The sequence below is a fragment of the Haemaphysalis longicornis genome, unplaced genomic scaffold (assembly GCF_048455015.1).
Source record: "Haemaphysalis longicornis isolate Haplotype H1 unplaced genomic scaffold, Haemaphysalis longicornis Haplotype H1 scaffold_5, whole genome shotgun sequence".
In the NCBI taxonomy this organism is placed as follows: Eukaryota; Metazoa; Arthropoda; class Arachnida; order Ixodida; family Ixodidae; genus Haemaphysalis; species Haemaphysalis longicornis.
The window spans coordinates 32,906,492-32,921,473 of NW_027526385.1; positions in this window are offsets into that span (position 1 = coordinate 32,906,492).

Consider the following 14,982-nt stretch of genomic DNA (forward strand, 5'->3'; position numbering starts at 1 on the left):
GCGCAGAATGTGGCTGGCGCAACCGCAGGCAGATCCAAGAAGAGGGCTTGTAGTAGATGACTGGCTGGTTGTTGTCCGGCTTCCTCGGTAATCAGTGCTGCTGGTTTGACAGTAGCTTGCACTGGAGGCCATAGCACGCACAGCGAAAGGAAAGCCTGTAACGGGCAAAGGCGCGACATGTCAGATGAGCTGTCGAAGCTGCTCCCTAGCCCACTGAAGTGGTAACCGCTCTGCCAGGCTCTTAAGTCCAACTCAGCAACCGACGTCACCGATGACGTCGATGCGCAGAATGTGGCTGGCGCAACCGCAGGCAGATCCAAGAAGAGGGCTTGTAGTAGATGACTGGCTGGTTGTTGTCCGGCTTCCTCGGTAATCAGTGCTGCTGGTTTGACAGTAGCTTGCGCTGGAGGCCATAGCACGCACAGCGAAAGGAAAGCCTGTAACGGGCAAAGGCGCGACATGTCAGATGAGCTGTCGAAGCTGCTCCCTAGCCCACTGAAGTGGTAACCGCTCTGCCAGGCTCTTAAGTCCAACTCAGCAACCGACGTCACCGATGACGTCGATGCGCAGAATGTGGCTGGCGCAACCGCAGGCAGATCCAAGAAGAGGGCTTGTAGTAGATGACTGGCTGGTTGTTGTCCGGCTTCCTCGGTAATCAGTGCTGCTGGTTTGACAGTAGCTTGCGCTGGAGGCCATAGCACGCACAGCGAAAGGAAAGCCTGTAACGGGCAAAGGCGCGACATGTCAGATGAGCTGTCGAAGCTGCTCCCTAGCCCACTGAAGTGGTAACCGCTCTGCCAGGCTCTTAAGTCCAACTCAGCAACCGACGTCACCGATGACGTCGATGCGCAGAATGTGGCTGGCGCAACCGCAGGCAGATCCAAGAAGAGGGCTTGTAGTAGATGACTGGCTGGTTGTTGTCCGGCTTCCTCGGTAATCAGTGCTGCTGGTTTGACAGTAGCTTCCACTGGAGGCCATAGCACGCACAGCGAAAGGAAAGCCTGTAACGGGCAAAGGCGCGACATGTCAGATGAGCTGTCGAAGCTGCTCCCTAGCCCACTGAAGTGGTAACCGCTCTGCCAGGCTCTTAAGTCCAACTCAGCAACCGACGTCACCGATGACGTCGATGCGCAGAATGTGGCTGGCGCAACCGCAGGCAGATCCAAGAAGAGGGCTTGTAGTAGATGACTGGCTGGTTGTTGTCCGGCTTCCTCGGTAATCAGTGCTGCTGGTTTGACAGTAGCGTGCACTGGAGGCCATAGCACGCACAGCGAAAGGAAAGCCTGTAACGGGCAAAGGCGCGACATGTCAGATGAGCTGTCGAAGCTGCTCCCTAGCCCACTGAAGTGGTAACCGCTCTGCCAGGCTCTTAAGTCCAACTCAGCAACCGACGTCACCGATGACGTCGATGAGCAGAATGTGGCTGGCGCAACCGCAGGCAGATCCAAGAAGAGGGCTTGTTGTAGATGACTGGCTGGTTGTTGTCCGGCTTCCTCGGTAATCAGTGCTGCTGGTTTGACAGTAGCTTGCGCTGGAGGCCATAGCACGCACAGCGAAAGGAAAGCCTGTAACGGGCCAAAGCGCGACATGTCAGATGAGCTGTCGAAGCTGCTCCCTAGCCCACTGAAGTGGTAACCGCTCTGCCAGGCTCTTAAGTCCAACTCAGCAACCGACGTCACCGATGACGTCGATGCGCAGAATGTGGCTGGCGCAACCGCAGGCAGATCCAAGAAGAGGGCTTGTTGTAGATGACTGGCTGGTTTTTGTCCGGCTTCCTCGGTAATCAGTGCTGCTGGTTTGACAGTAGCTTGCGCTGGAGGCCATAGCACGCACAGCGAAAGGAAAGCCTGTAACGGGCAAAGGCGCGACATGTCAGATGAGCTGTCGAAGCTGCTCCCTAGCCCACTGAAGTGGTAACCGCTCTGCCAGGCTCTTAAGTCCAACTCAGCAACCGACGTCACCGATGACGTCGATGCGCAGAATGTGGCTGGCGCAACCGCAGGCAGATCCAAGAAGAGGGCTTGTTGTAGATGACTGGCTGGTTTTTGTCCGGCTTCCTCGGTAATCAGTGCTGCTGGTTTGACAGTAGCTTGCGCTGGAGGCCATAGCACGCACAGCGAAAGGAAAGCCTGTAACGGGCAAAGGCGCGACATGTCAGATGAGCTGTCGAAGCTGCTCCCTAGCCCACTGAAGTGGTAACCGCTCTGCCAGGCTCTTAAGTCCAACTAAGCAACCGACGTCACCGATGACGTCGATGCGCAGAATGTGGCTGGCGCAACCGCAGGCAGATCCAAGAAGAGGGCTTGTTGTAGATGACTGGCTGGTTGTTGTCCGGCTTCCTCGGTAATCAGTGCTGCTGGTTTGACAGTAGCTTGCGCTGGAGGCCATAGCACGCACAGCGAAAGGAAAGCTTGTAACGGGCAAAGGCGCGACATGTCAGATGAGCTGTCGAAGCTGCTCCCTAGCCCACTGAAGTGGTAACCGCTCTGCCAGGCTCTTAAGTCCAACTCAGCAACCGACGTCACCGATGACGTCGATGCGCAGAATGTGGCTGGCGCAACCGCAGGCAGATCCAAGAAGAGGGCTTGTAGTAGATGACTGGCAGGTTGTTGTCCGGCTTCCTCGATAATCAGTGCTGCTGGTTTGACAGTAGCTTGCGCTGGAGGCCATAGCACGCACAGCGAAATAAAGCCTGTAAAGGGCAAAGGCGCGACATGTCAGATGAGCTGTCGAAGCTGCTCCCTAGCCCACTGAAGTGGTAACCGCAATGCCAGGCTCTTAAGTCCAACTCAGCAACCGACGTCACCGATGACGTCGATGAGCAGAATGTGGCTGGCGCAACCGCAGGCAGATCCAAGAAGAGGGCTTGTTGTAGATGACTGGCTGGTTGTTGTCCGGCTTCCTCGGTAATCAGTGCTGCTGGTTTGACAGTAGCTTGCGCTGGAGGCCATAGCACGCACAGCGAAAGGAAAGCCTGTAACGGGCCAAAGCGCGACATGTCAGATGAGCTGTCGAAGCTGCTCCCTAGCCCACTGAAGTGGTAACCGCTCTGCCAGGCTCTTAAGTCCAACTCAGCAACCGACGTCACCGATGACGTCGATGCGCAGAATGTGGCTGGCGCAACCGCAGGCAGATCCAAGAAGAGGGCTTGTTGTAGATGACTGGCTGGTTTTTGTCCGGCTTCCTCGGTAATCAGTGCTGCTGGTTTGACAGTAGCTTGCGCTGGAGGCCATAGCACGCACAGCGAAAGGAAAGCCTGTAACGGGCAAAGGCGCGACATGTCAGATGAGCTGTCGAAGCTGCTCCCTAGCCCACTGAAGTGGTAACCGCTCTGCCAGGCTCTTAAGTCCAACTCAGCAACCGACGTCACCGATGACGTCGATGCGCAGAATGTGGCTGGCGCAACCGCAGGCAGATCCAAGAAGAGGGCTTGTTGTAGATGACTGGCTGGTTTTTGTCCGGCTTCCTCGGTAATCAGTGCTGCTGGTTTGACAGTAGCTTGCGCTGGAGGCCATAGCACGCACAGCGAAAGGAAAGCCTGTAACGGGCAAAGGCGCGACATGTCAGATGAGCTGTCGAAGCTGCTCCCTAGCCCACTGAAGTGGTAACCGCTCTGCCAGGCTCTTAAGTCCAACTAAGCAACCGACGTCACCGATGACGTCGATGCGCAGAATGTGGCTGGCGCAACCGCAGGCAGATCCAAGAAGAGGGCTTGTAGTAGATGACTGGCTGGTTGTTGTCCGGCTTCCTCGGTAATCAGTGCTGCTGGTTTGACAGTAGCTTGCACTGGAGGCCATAGCACGCACAGCGAAAGGAAAGCCTGTAACGGGCAAAGGCGCGACATGTCAGATGAGCTGTCGAAGCTGCTCCCTAGCCCACTGAAGTGGTAACCGCTCTGCCAGGCTCTTAAGTCCAACTCAGCAACCGACGTCACCGATGACGTCGATGCGCAGACTGTGGCTGGCGCAACCGCAGGCAGATCCAAGAAGAGGGCTTGTAGTAGATGACTGGCTGGTTGTTGTCCGGCTTCCTCGGTAATCAGTGCTGCTGGTTTGACATTAGCTTGCACTGGAGGCCATAGCACGCACAGCGAAAGGAAAGCCTGTAACGGGCAAAGGCGCGACATGTCAGATGAGCTGTCGAAGCTGCTCCCTAGCCCACTGAAGTGGTAACCGCTCTGCCAGGCTCTTAAGTCCAACTCAGCAACCGACGTCACCGATGACGTCGATGCGCAGAATGTGGCTGGCGCAACCGCAGGCAGATCCAAAAAGAGGGCTTGTAGTAGATGACTGGCTGGTTGTTGTCCGGCTTCCTCGGTAATCAGTGCTGCTGGTTTGACAGTAGCTTGCACTGGAGGCCATAGCACGCACAGCGAAAGGAAAGCCTGTAACGGGCAAAGGCGCGACATGTCAGATGAGCTGTCGAAGCTGCTCCCTAGCCCACTGAAGTGGTAACCGCTCTGCCAGGCTCTTAAGTCCAACTCAGCAACCGACGTCACCGATGACGTCGATGCGCAGAATGTGGCTGGCGCAACCGCAGGCAGATCCAAGAAGAGGGCTTGTAGTAGATGACTGGCTGGTTGTTGTCCGGCTTCCTCGGTAATCAGTGCTGCTGGTTTGACAGTAGCTTGCGCTGGAGGCCATAGCACGCACAGCGAAAGGAAAGCCTGTAACGGGCAAAGGCGCGACATGTCAGATGAGCTGTCGAAGCTGCTCCCTAGCCCACTGAAGTGGTAACCGCTCTGCCAGGCTCTTAAGTCCAACTCAGCAACCGACGTCACCGATGACGTCGATGCGCAGAATGTGGCTGGCGCAACCGCAGGCAGATCCAAGAAGAGGGCTTGTAGTAGATGACTGGCTGGTTGTTGTCCGGCTTCCTCGGTAATCAGTGCTGCTGGTTTGACAGTAGCTTCCACTGGAGGCCATAGCACGCACAGCGAAAGGAAAGCCTGTAACGGGCAAAGGCGCGACATGTCAGATGAGCTGTCGAAGCTGCTCCCTAGCCCACTGAAGTGGTAACCGCTCTGCCAGGCTCTTAAGTCCAACTCAGCAACCGACGTCACCGATGACGTCGATGCGCAGAATGTGGCTGGCGCAACCGCAGGCAGATCCAAGAAGAGGGCTTGTAGTAGATGACTGGCTGGTTGTTGTCCGGCTTCCTCGGTAATCAGTGCTGCTGGTTTGACAGTAGCTTGCGCTGGAGGCCATAGCACGCACAGCGAAAGGAAAGCCTGTAACGGGCAAAGGCGCGACATGTCAGATGAGCTGTCGAAGCTGCTCCCTAGCCCACTGAAAGCGGTAACCGCTCTGACAGGCTCTTAAGTCCAACTCAGCAACCGACGTCACCGATGACGTCGATGCGCAGAATGTGGCTGGCGCAACCGCAGGCAGATCCAAGAAGAGGGCTTGTAGTAGATGACTGGCTGGTTGTTGTCCGGCTTCCTCGGTAATCAGTGCTGCTGGTTTGACAGTAGCGTGCACTGGAGGCCATAGCACGCACAGCGAAAGGAAAGCCTGTAACGGGCAAAGGCGCGACATGTCAGATGAGCTGTCGAAGCTGCTCCCTAGCCCACTGAAGTGGTAACCGCTCTGCCAGGCTCTTAAGTCCAACTCAGCAACCGACGTCACCGATGACGTCGATGAGCAGAATGTGGCTGGCGCAACCGCAGGCAGATCCAAGAAGAGGGCTTGTTGTAGATGACTGGCTGGTTGTTGTCCGGCTTCCTCGGTAATCAGTGCTGCTGGTTTGACAGTAGCTTGCGCTGGAAGCCATAGCACGCACAGCGAAAGGAAAGCCTGTAACGGGCCAAAGCGCGACATGTCAGATGAGCTGTCGAAGCTGCTCCCTAGCCCACTGAAGTGGTAACCGCTCTGCCAGGCTCTTAAGTCCAACTCAGCAACCGACGTCACCGATGACGTCGATGCGCAGAATGTGGCTGGCGCAACCGCAGGCAGATCCAAGAAGAGGGCTTGTTGTAGATGACTGGCTGGTTGTTGTCCGGCTTCCTCGGTAATCAGTGCTGCTGGTTTGACAGTAGCTTGCGCTGGAGGCCATAGCACGCACAGCGAAAGGAAAGCTTGTAACGGGCAAAGGCGCGACATGTCAGATGAGCTGTCGAAGCTGCTCCCTAGCCCACTGAAGTGGTAACCGCTCTGCCAGGCTCTTAAGTCCAACTCAGCAACCGACGTCACCGATGACGTCGATGCGCAGAATGTGGCTGGCGCAACCGCAGGCAGATCCAAGAAGAGGGCTTGTAGTAGATGACTGGCTGGTTGTTGTCCGGCTTCCTCGGTAATCAGTGCTGCTGGTTTGACAGTAGCTTGCGCTGGAGGCCATAGCACGCACAGCGAAAGGAAAGCCTGTAAAGGGCAAAGGCGCGACATGTCAGATGAGCTGTCGAAGCTGCTCCCTAGCCCACTGAAGTGGTAACCGCAATGCCAGGCTCTTAAGTCCAACTCAGCAACCGACGTCACCGATGACGTCGATGCGCAGAATGTGGCTGGCGCAACCGCAGGCAGATCCAAGAAGAGGGCTTGTAGTAGATGACTGGCTGGTTGTTGTCCGGCTTCCTCGGTAATCAGTGCTGCTGGTTTGACAGTAGCTTGCACTGGAGGCCATAGCACGCACAGCGAAAGGAAAGCCTGTAACGGGCAAAGGCGCGACATGTCAGATGAGCTGTCGAAGCTGCTCCCTAGCCCACTGAAGTGGTAACCGCTCTGCCAGGCTCTTAAGTCCAACTCAGCAACCGACGTCACCGATGACGTCGATGCGCAGAATGTGGCTGGCGCAACCGCAGGCAGATCCAAGAAGAGGGCTTGTAGTAGATGACTGGCTGGTTGTTGTACGGCTTCCTCGGTAATCAGTGCTGCTGGTTTGACAGTAGCTTGCACTGGAGGCCATCGCACGCACAGCGAAAGGAAAGCCTGTAACGGGCAAAGGCGCGACATGTCAGATGAGCTGTCGAAGCTGCTCCCTAGCCCACTGAAGTGGTAACCGCTCTGCCAGGCTCTTAAGTCCAACTCAGCAACCGACGTCACCGATGACGTCGATGCGCAGAATGTGGCTGGCGCAACCGCAGGCAGATCCAAGAAGATGGCTTGTAGTAGATGACTGGCTGGTTGTTGTCCGGCTTCCTCGGTAATCAGTGCTGCTGGTTTGACAGTAGCTTGCACTGGAGGCCATAGCACGCACAGCGAAAGGAAAGCCTGTAACGGGCAAAGGCGCGACATGTCAGATGAGCTGTCGAAGCTGCTCCCTAGCCCACTGAAGTGGTAACCGCTCTGCCAGGCTCTTAAGTCCAACTCAGCAACCGACGTCACCGATGACGTCGATGCGCAGAATGTGGCTGGCGCAACCGCAGGCAGATCCAAGAAGAGGGCTTGTAGTAGATGACTGGCTGGTTGTTGTCCGGCTTCCTCGGTAATCAGTGCTGCTGGTTTGACATTAGCTTGCACTGGAGGCCATAGCACGCACAGCGAAAGGAAAGCCTGTAACGGGCAAAGGCGCGACATGTCAGATGAGCTGTCGAAGCTGCTCCCTAGCCCACTGAAGTGGTAACCGCTCTGCCAGGCTCTTAAGTCCAACTCAGCAACCGACGTCACCGATGACGTCGATGCGCAGAATGTGGCTGGCGCAACCGCAGGCAGATCCAAGAAGAGGGCTTGTAGTACATGACTGGCTGGTTGTTGTCCGGCTTCCTCGGTAATCAGTGCTGCTGGTTTGACAGTAGCTTGCGCTGGAGGCCATAGCACGCACAGCGAAAGGAAAGCCTGTAACTGGCAAAGGCGCGACATGTCAGATGAGCTGTCGAAGCTGCTCCCATGCCCACTCATAATGGCGTAAATGGAGATAAATGAACGGACATAATACTAAAAAACCAAAAAAAGAAACATCGCTTGTTAACAAAAAATATCTGACAATATCAAAAATACGTATCTTATACACGTACCCCAAAAATCCGAGGATAAATGAAAAAAGAATGCAAGAGAACGTCGAAAATACGAATCAAAAATAGCTTAAATGGCGAGTGGTGCTACGTTTTCACACCTGCATCTTCCATAAACGCAAATATGGCGGAAGTAATCGTCATAACAGAGTAAATGTAGATAATTACCGAACACCCTTTTCAAAAACCAAATCAAAAACAGACAAAATACCATTTCGCAGAAAAAATCTTACAAAATTAAAAACTACCCACCTATACATCTCCCCAAAATACCGAATACTAAGCGAAAAAATTCCGCGAAAGAAAGTTCGAAATGTGAATAAAAAATAGCCTAAAAGGACCAACCTCCTGTGTACCTTCCGTGTTCAGAAAAAGCATAATTAGGGAAATAAAGGGACTTTATTGTTATAATAGTAATAATTTACATCATTGGCGGAAAGAAGCAAAGAAAACAAAAAAAGAATAAAATTATCAAAGGTTTTTTGTTTATTATAGTCATATTTTGCTGTAATAAAATAACACTACACCAGCAGCATGAGAATGATATACATTAATACTCAATTTTCTTAATTTTTGCAGACTTTTTCCCTCCATGATGTCCATAGCCACGCTTCACTCCATGCTACGAACACCTAACATTCTAGTCTCAAGTAGGACGTCGCCATTCTCTGAAGGGTCAAGCATTGTCGGTTAGCTACGAGCTACGCACACGTTTTTTGCCTCTTGGAACAGGTCTGGTAGCGGTCAGGACCCCGAACGAAGGCTACAAGACCGGTTCTTGAGGGGGGGAAACACGTGCAGAAACGCTTCGCTTTCTGCTCGTGTGTTTGGCCCTGGACGTATGCCACTAGCGGTCTGTAGTTATTTTTTAAGTGTGTTTGTTTTTACTTGCTCTCGAGCTCTGTGGGCTAATGGAGCTGCAGAAATGCAATCCAGTGGCTTAAGTAGGCATTGCATCCATCCACCGGTTGTATGAAGAAATGTTACTTGAGCGGTTTCAATTGGCTTAGAACTGCAACCCCAAAGAAAAAACTGGAAACCGCCTTACGCCTTACCATAGATTCGGCTCGAGCCTTTTGCCCTTCCCGGCTGTGTTCGGGGTCTATGTTCGGGTAGATCCACAATCCCATCCTGATGTTTTCGGATGCCTCTTTTTGTCCGCATAGCTCTCCCTCGATCGTGCCGGGGTGTAGACCCAGTCTGGCGAGGATGGGTCTACCCGTCTTGGTTTCCTTGAGCCTTTGGTTTGGGCGGCTCGCCGTGCTTCTTTGATCGCCTCAAGCGGGTTCTGCACGCCGAGGGCCAGCAATTTCTCTGTGCTCGTGCAGTCTAGAAGTCCGAGTGATATCTTGTGGGCTTTCCGTCAGGTCGCGTTGATCTTGTTTCATTCGCCTAACCCGCCGTTATGGAAGGCCGCGACATACGCCACGTGGCTCATGGCGAACGATTAAACTAGCCGTAGCAGGCTGTCCTCTCGCATGCCAGCCTTTCTGTTGGCGATCCTCTTTATGGGGCATGTGGCCACGGTGACCTCAGTCGAAAGGCGATTGATGGTTTCGCCATTCGCCCGATGTTTTTTGATTAACATGCCCAGCACTCGGATCTGCTAGACCTCCGAGATCAGCTGTCCTTTCTTTGCAGGTGGAGATGACAATCTTGCATTTTGCCGCGGCTTCCTCTTCCGCCGTGTTTCTTCTTGCGCCCTTTAGTGGCAACACCAAGGAATTCTGACTTGCTCGGGGAGCAGACCAGTCCCGATCCGCCAAGTTGGCTCTCGGTGGCTTCCAACCGCTTGCTGTAGTATCGACTCTATGTGCCAGTTGCTGCCACCCGCGTCCCACGGCATGATGTCATTGGCATAGATGGTATGGCGCACGTACCCCAATGCCTTCAGGCGCCCACCGACCCCTATCATCACCAAGTGTAACAACACCGGTGAGATCACCAAGCCCTGCGGGTTCCCTATGCTGCCGAACTTCTTCTCTTCGAGCGTGATGTCGCCGACGTGGATGTCTGCCGTGTGTTCTGACAGAAACTCGTGCACTTAGTTCTACGTCCCGACTCCCCTGTTCAGTTCTGTGATTTTGCCCAAAACCGTCGCGTGCTTGACTTTGTCGAATAGACTCTGCAGGTCTACCCCCCGGATGGCCTTGTTGCCACGCATCTATGTCTTGTCGTCGATGATTTCAACCTTACGCTGTATTATTGCGCCTTGTGTGCTCGACTTGCTCCTGAAGGCCATCATCGATTCCCGTATATTCAGGTGTATTGGTAGGGCTGGCAAGATGTACCAACAAGGTCTGGCTGTTTCCGAGTCCGAACGAGGTCTGGAGTCCTCGCGCAGGTCTCGCGCCGAAGCACTGTTGGTGGAGCTGCCGCTATGTCGGTACGGTTGACATATACCCACTGAGGGCTTCATGCCACTCGGAATAACACCTTTCGCGTAAACCAAGCATATCCGCTCGAGGAGACTGGCGCTCTTACAGTCACCCACTATCTTTGCTACAATCACCCCCGGGGACAGATGGAGCCATCCTTGGCGACTTACGGCCATGCGACGATGAACGGGTCGTAATAGGGCTTGAGACGCTGAACGTGAACCGTCTCGCAGCCACGGAAGCGACGATCGGTACTAGGAGTGGCCGGCTCGACGATGTAAGTGACAGGAGACATTTCTCGATAACTCAGAAGGGACCGTGGTATTTAGCCTGAAGTTTGCTCGAAAGCCTTGGTACTGAGGATGGTATTCGTAGCAATACAAGGGAGCCAGCAGCGTAAGTCGACGTTCAACTGCCGTCGTCGTTGCGATACTGCTGACGTCCTTGGTCTGCTGCCGTGAAAGAGCGTGCCAGTTGGCGGCACTCTTCGGCGCACTTGGCGATTTCCGAGACTGGAACACATTCCGAGATGTCAGGGTGGTAAGGAAGGATGGTGTCAAGTAGGCAGAAATGTTCACCACGGTACTCCAGAAAGAATGGTGAGAAGCTGGTGGTTGTCAGCGTGGCCGTATTATACGCGTACGTCACAAAAGGGAGAACTAAGTCCCAGTTCGAATGGTCACGAGAAAAATACATCAAGCGCATGTCCCCCAGGGTATGTGAAAACGTTGTGTCATCCAGTTGGTTTCTGAGTGGTAGGATGTAGTCTTCCTGTGAACAACGCGGCATTCAGTGAGAAGCGCCTCCACGAATTCGGTCAAGAAGAGACGTCCCCGGTCACTCAACAGTTACCTGGGCCCTCCGTGCCGCAAAATAAAACGTTGGAGAAGGAAGGATGCGACATCACCAGCAGTGGCAGTGGACAGTGCAGCTGTTTCCGCATACCATGTTAACTTATCAACTGCCATAATGATCCAACGATTGCCTGCAGCCGTGCTGGGAAGTGGACCGTAAATGTCTATTCCAACACAGTCAAAAGGTCGTGCAGGACCCGTTAGTGGCTGCAATGCTCCCGTGGGATGCTGAGGAGGAGACTTACGACGCTGACATTCTGTGCATGAGCGGATGTACTTGATCACAAACGTGTACATTCTCCGCCAGTAGTAGCGCAAACGGAGCCGCTGATACGTTTTCAACACTACAGCGGGGGCGCACTGTGCCTCAGCGTGGTAGTGAGAGCAAAAGTCAGAACGTAAATGGCCAGGAATGACGAGTACCCACTTCCTGCATTCGATGAGTAGTTCCGGCGGTAGAGGAGGTCGCCACGTATGGCCCAGTGTGAAGACTGGCAGCGCGTTGTCTGGGATAGTGGAACTGTTGATGGACTCGACAGGTATTGCGAGATTGCGGCAATCCACCGATCCTTACGCTGTTTCGGGGCGATATCTTGTATGGCTAGTGGCGCCAACGCGCAGTCTGCTGTGAACAGGCAAACAGTGTCGGACACGACGGGTGTTCGAGACAGAGCATCGGCATCACTGTGTTTGCACAGGACCGGTATTCAACTCGCATGTCGTACTCTTGAAGTCGAAGAGCCCAACGTCCGAGTCTACCGGAAGGGTCTTTCAGTGAGGACAGTCAGCATAGAACGTAATGATCCGTGACAATGTTAAATGGGCGACCTTAGAGATAAAGACAAAATTTCGTAATACCCCAAACGATAGCCAAACATTCCTTCTCAGTGATGAAATAGTTCAGGTCCGCCTTTATCAAGGTGCGACTGGCGTACGCAACAACGTATTCATGGAAGCCTGCTTTGCGCTGAGCGAGAACGGCACCGATACCGTAAACAACTGACGTCAGTGTGCACTTCGGTAGGTGCAAGCGGGTTAAAATTGCACAGTATTGGTGGCGACGTTAGCAGGCTTCGCATAGCCACAAATGCCTTGTCACAAGCAGGAGACCAATCGGCAATTTCTGCGCTTCAGCTGCGTCAAACGGGCGATAGTGGTGGCAAAGTTTCGGACGAATCGCCGAAAATAGGAACAGAGGCCAATGAAGCTTTGAAGGTCTTTCAGAGAGGTTGGTTTTGGGAACTCTGTCACTGCACGAAGCTTTTCCGGGTCCGGAAGAATGCCGTCTTTAGAAACAACTTGGCCCAAGATTGTTAGCCTCTGAGCAGCAAAGGGACACTTTTTCAAGTTTAGTTGGAACCCAGCCGAAGTAACGGACGTTACTTCGGCTGGGTTCGCGTTCTCAAGGTACGCGTTCAAATCTGGCGAAAACACAACTATTTCATCGAGATAACACACACAGGTTTTCCACTTGAGGCCCCGAAAAACATTGTCCATCATTTGCTCGAAGGTAGCTGGCGCATACAAAGCCCGAAAAATATCACATTGAATTCCCAAAGCCCGTCGGGCGTAATGAACGCGGTTTTTGAGCGATTATTGGCATCGGCCATTGGCGCTTGCCAGTAGCTGGACCGCAAATCTAGTGAGGAGAACTCGGCCCCCTGTAAGCAGTCAAGAGAATCGTCAGTACGAGGTAGCAGGTAGACGTCCTTGCGTGTAATCTTGTTCAGACGACGGTAATCTACGCAAAACCAGATCTACCCGTCTTTTTTTTTGTTACCAGTACCACGGGGGACGCCCACGGGCTGGTAGAGGGCCGAATTACGTTGCGCGCGAGCATATCTGCTACTTGCTCGCCGATCACCCGGTGCTCCACAAGTGACACGCGATATGGTCGCTGACGTAGTCGGGCGTGGGTGCCGGTGTCAATTTCATGGACGACATTCGATGTGCGTCCCAAGGTGGTCTGCTGACAATCGAACGAACAGCCAAAGCGTTGCAGAAGTTTGATGAGCTGGTCGCATTGGGCTGAGGTGAGGTATTTGTTGATAAACCGTAGCAACACGTCTGGACTTGCAGTACACTCGGGACTAAGTGCATTCACAGGGAAGAATGACGGTTCCTGGGGCATGGCTTTTACGTGCGAGGAATCAACAGCTTCCACTAATCCCACACATTCTCCGTGGAACAGTGTTCTCGGACAAGAGGATGCGTTTCAGTCGCCATTAAGCTTGAGCCAGAACGAACATCAAGGACAGCGGAAGGTTAGGGGAGCAACTTCCGCGAAATAAACTCGACGGTATGAAAATTACTGTTGTGTCCGAGGCAACATTGCAAGAAACAGGCACAATCACGGAGCAGCTCGGGGGAATATCGGCATCTTCGGAAACCAGCAACGAGATCGACATTTCGTCCTTCGGCGGCTCCTACAGCGGTATAAGTTCAATTTCTACACGATTGCAGTAGATTATGGCGTGATGACGGGATAGAGTCCCACCCAAGAATTATATCGTGAGAGCATGACGGGAGCACAACCAGCTCGATGACGTACGTGATACCTTGGATGAGGACATGAGCGGTGCACATGGCTAGCTAGCGTCTTAACGTCTTGCACACTTGCAGTGCGAAGAGTAAGCACACCGAAAGGTGTTGTGATTTTACGCAACGAGCGGCAGATACGTTCACTTAACACTGACACTGCGGCTCCCGTAACAACAAGCGCGAGTGCGGCGACACCTTCCATAGTCGCATCTATAACGTTAGCGGCTGAGATAAGAGGACTTCGGCATTTCGACGTTGGTGCAGTTCTTGCCCCGCGAACTTCAGCCGTCAGTTTCCCTCGGCGGTCGGGTTTAGTCGGGAGCGCATGGGCAACACGAAGCGGCGACGCAGGGAAGCAGGGCGACGGCTCGAAAGTGGTAGTCGCTCATTAGTGCAGGAGCTCGGTGTCGGTCCTGAATCATCATCAACATCACAGCGTATCAATCCCACTGCAGGGCAAAGGCCTCTCCCATTATTCTCGAATTAACCCTGTCCTGTTATAACTGCGACCAATTTATCCCCGCGAACATCTTGATCTCATCTGCCCTTATAACTTTCTGCCGCCCCCTGCAACGCTTGCCCTTTCTAGGGATCCACTGTGTTACCCTCAATGACCAATGGTTATGTTGCCTTCGCATTACATGACCTGCCCACGTCCATTTCTTCTTCTTAATTTCTACTAACATATCCTTAACACGCGTTTCTTCCCTGAGCCACTCCGCTCTCTTCTTGTCCCTTGATGTTACACCTATCATCTTCTGTTCCATGGTGCGCTGAGGCGTCCTCAATTTAAGTTGAACCATCTTAGTGAGCCTCCAAGTTTCTGCCCCGTAGGTGAGTACATGTAAGATGCGGCAGTCATACACTTTCTTCTTAAGGGACAGTGGTAGGCTACCATTCATTATCTGAGAATGCCTGCCGAATGCACCCCACCCCATTCTTATCATTCGAATTCTCTCTGCCTCATGGTTGGTATCCGGGGTCGCAACTTGTCCCAAGTAGATATATTCGCTTACTACTTCAACGGCCTCGCTCCTATCTCAAACCACTGTGCTGTCCCGAGGTTATTGATCATTACAGTGGCTTTCTGCATATTAATTTTCAGGCCCATGATTCTACTCTGTTTGTCCAGTGCGGTACGCATGCTTTGCAATTCCTCCCCCGAGCTACTTAACAAAGCAACGTCATCAGCAAATCTAAGGTTACTCAGGTATTCTCCATTGACCCTTACTCCCACCTGTTCCCAATCCAATGTTCTGAATAC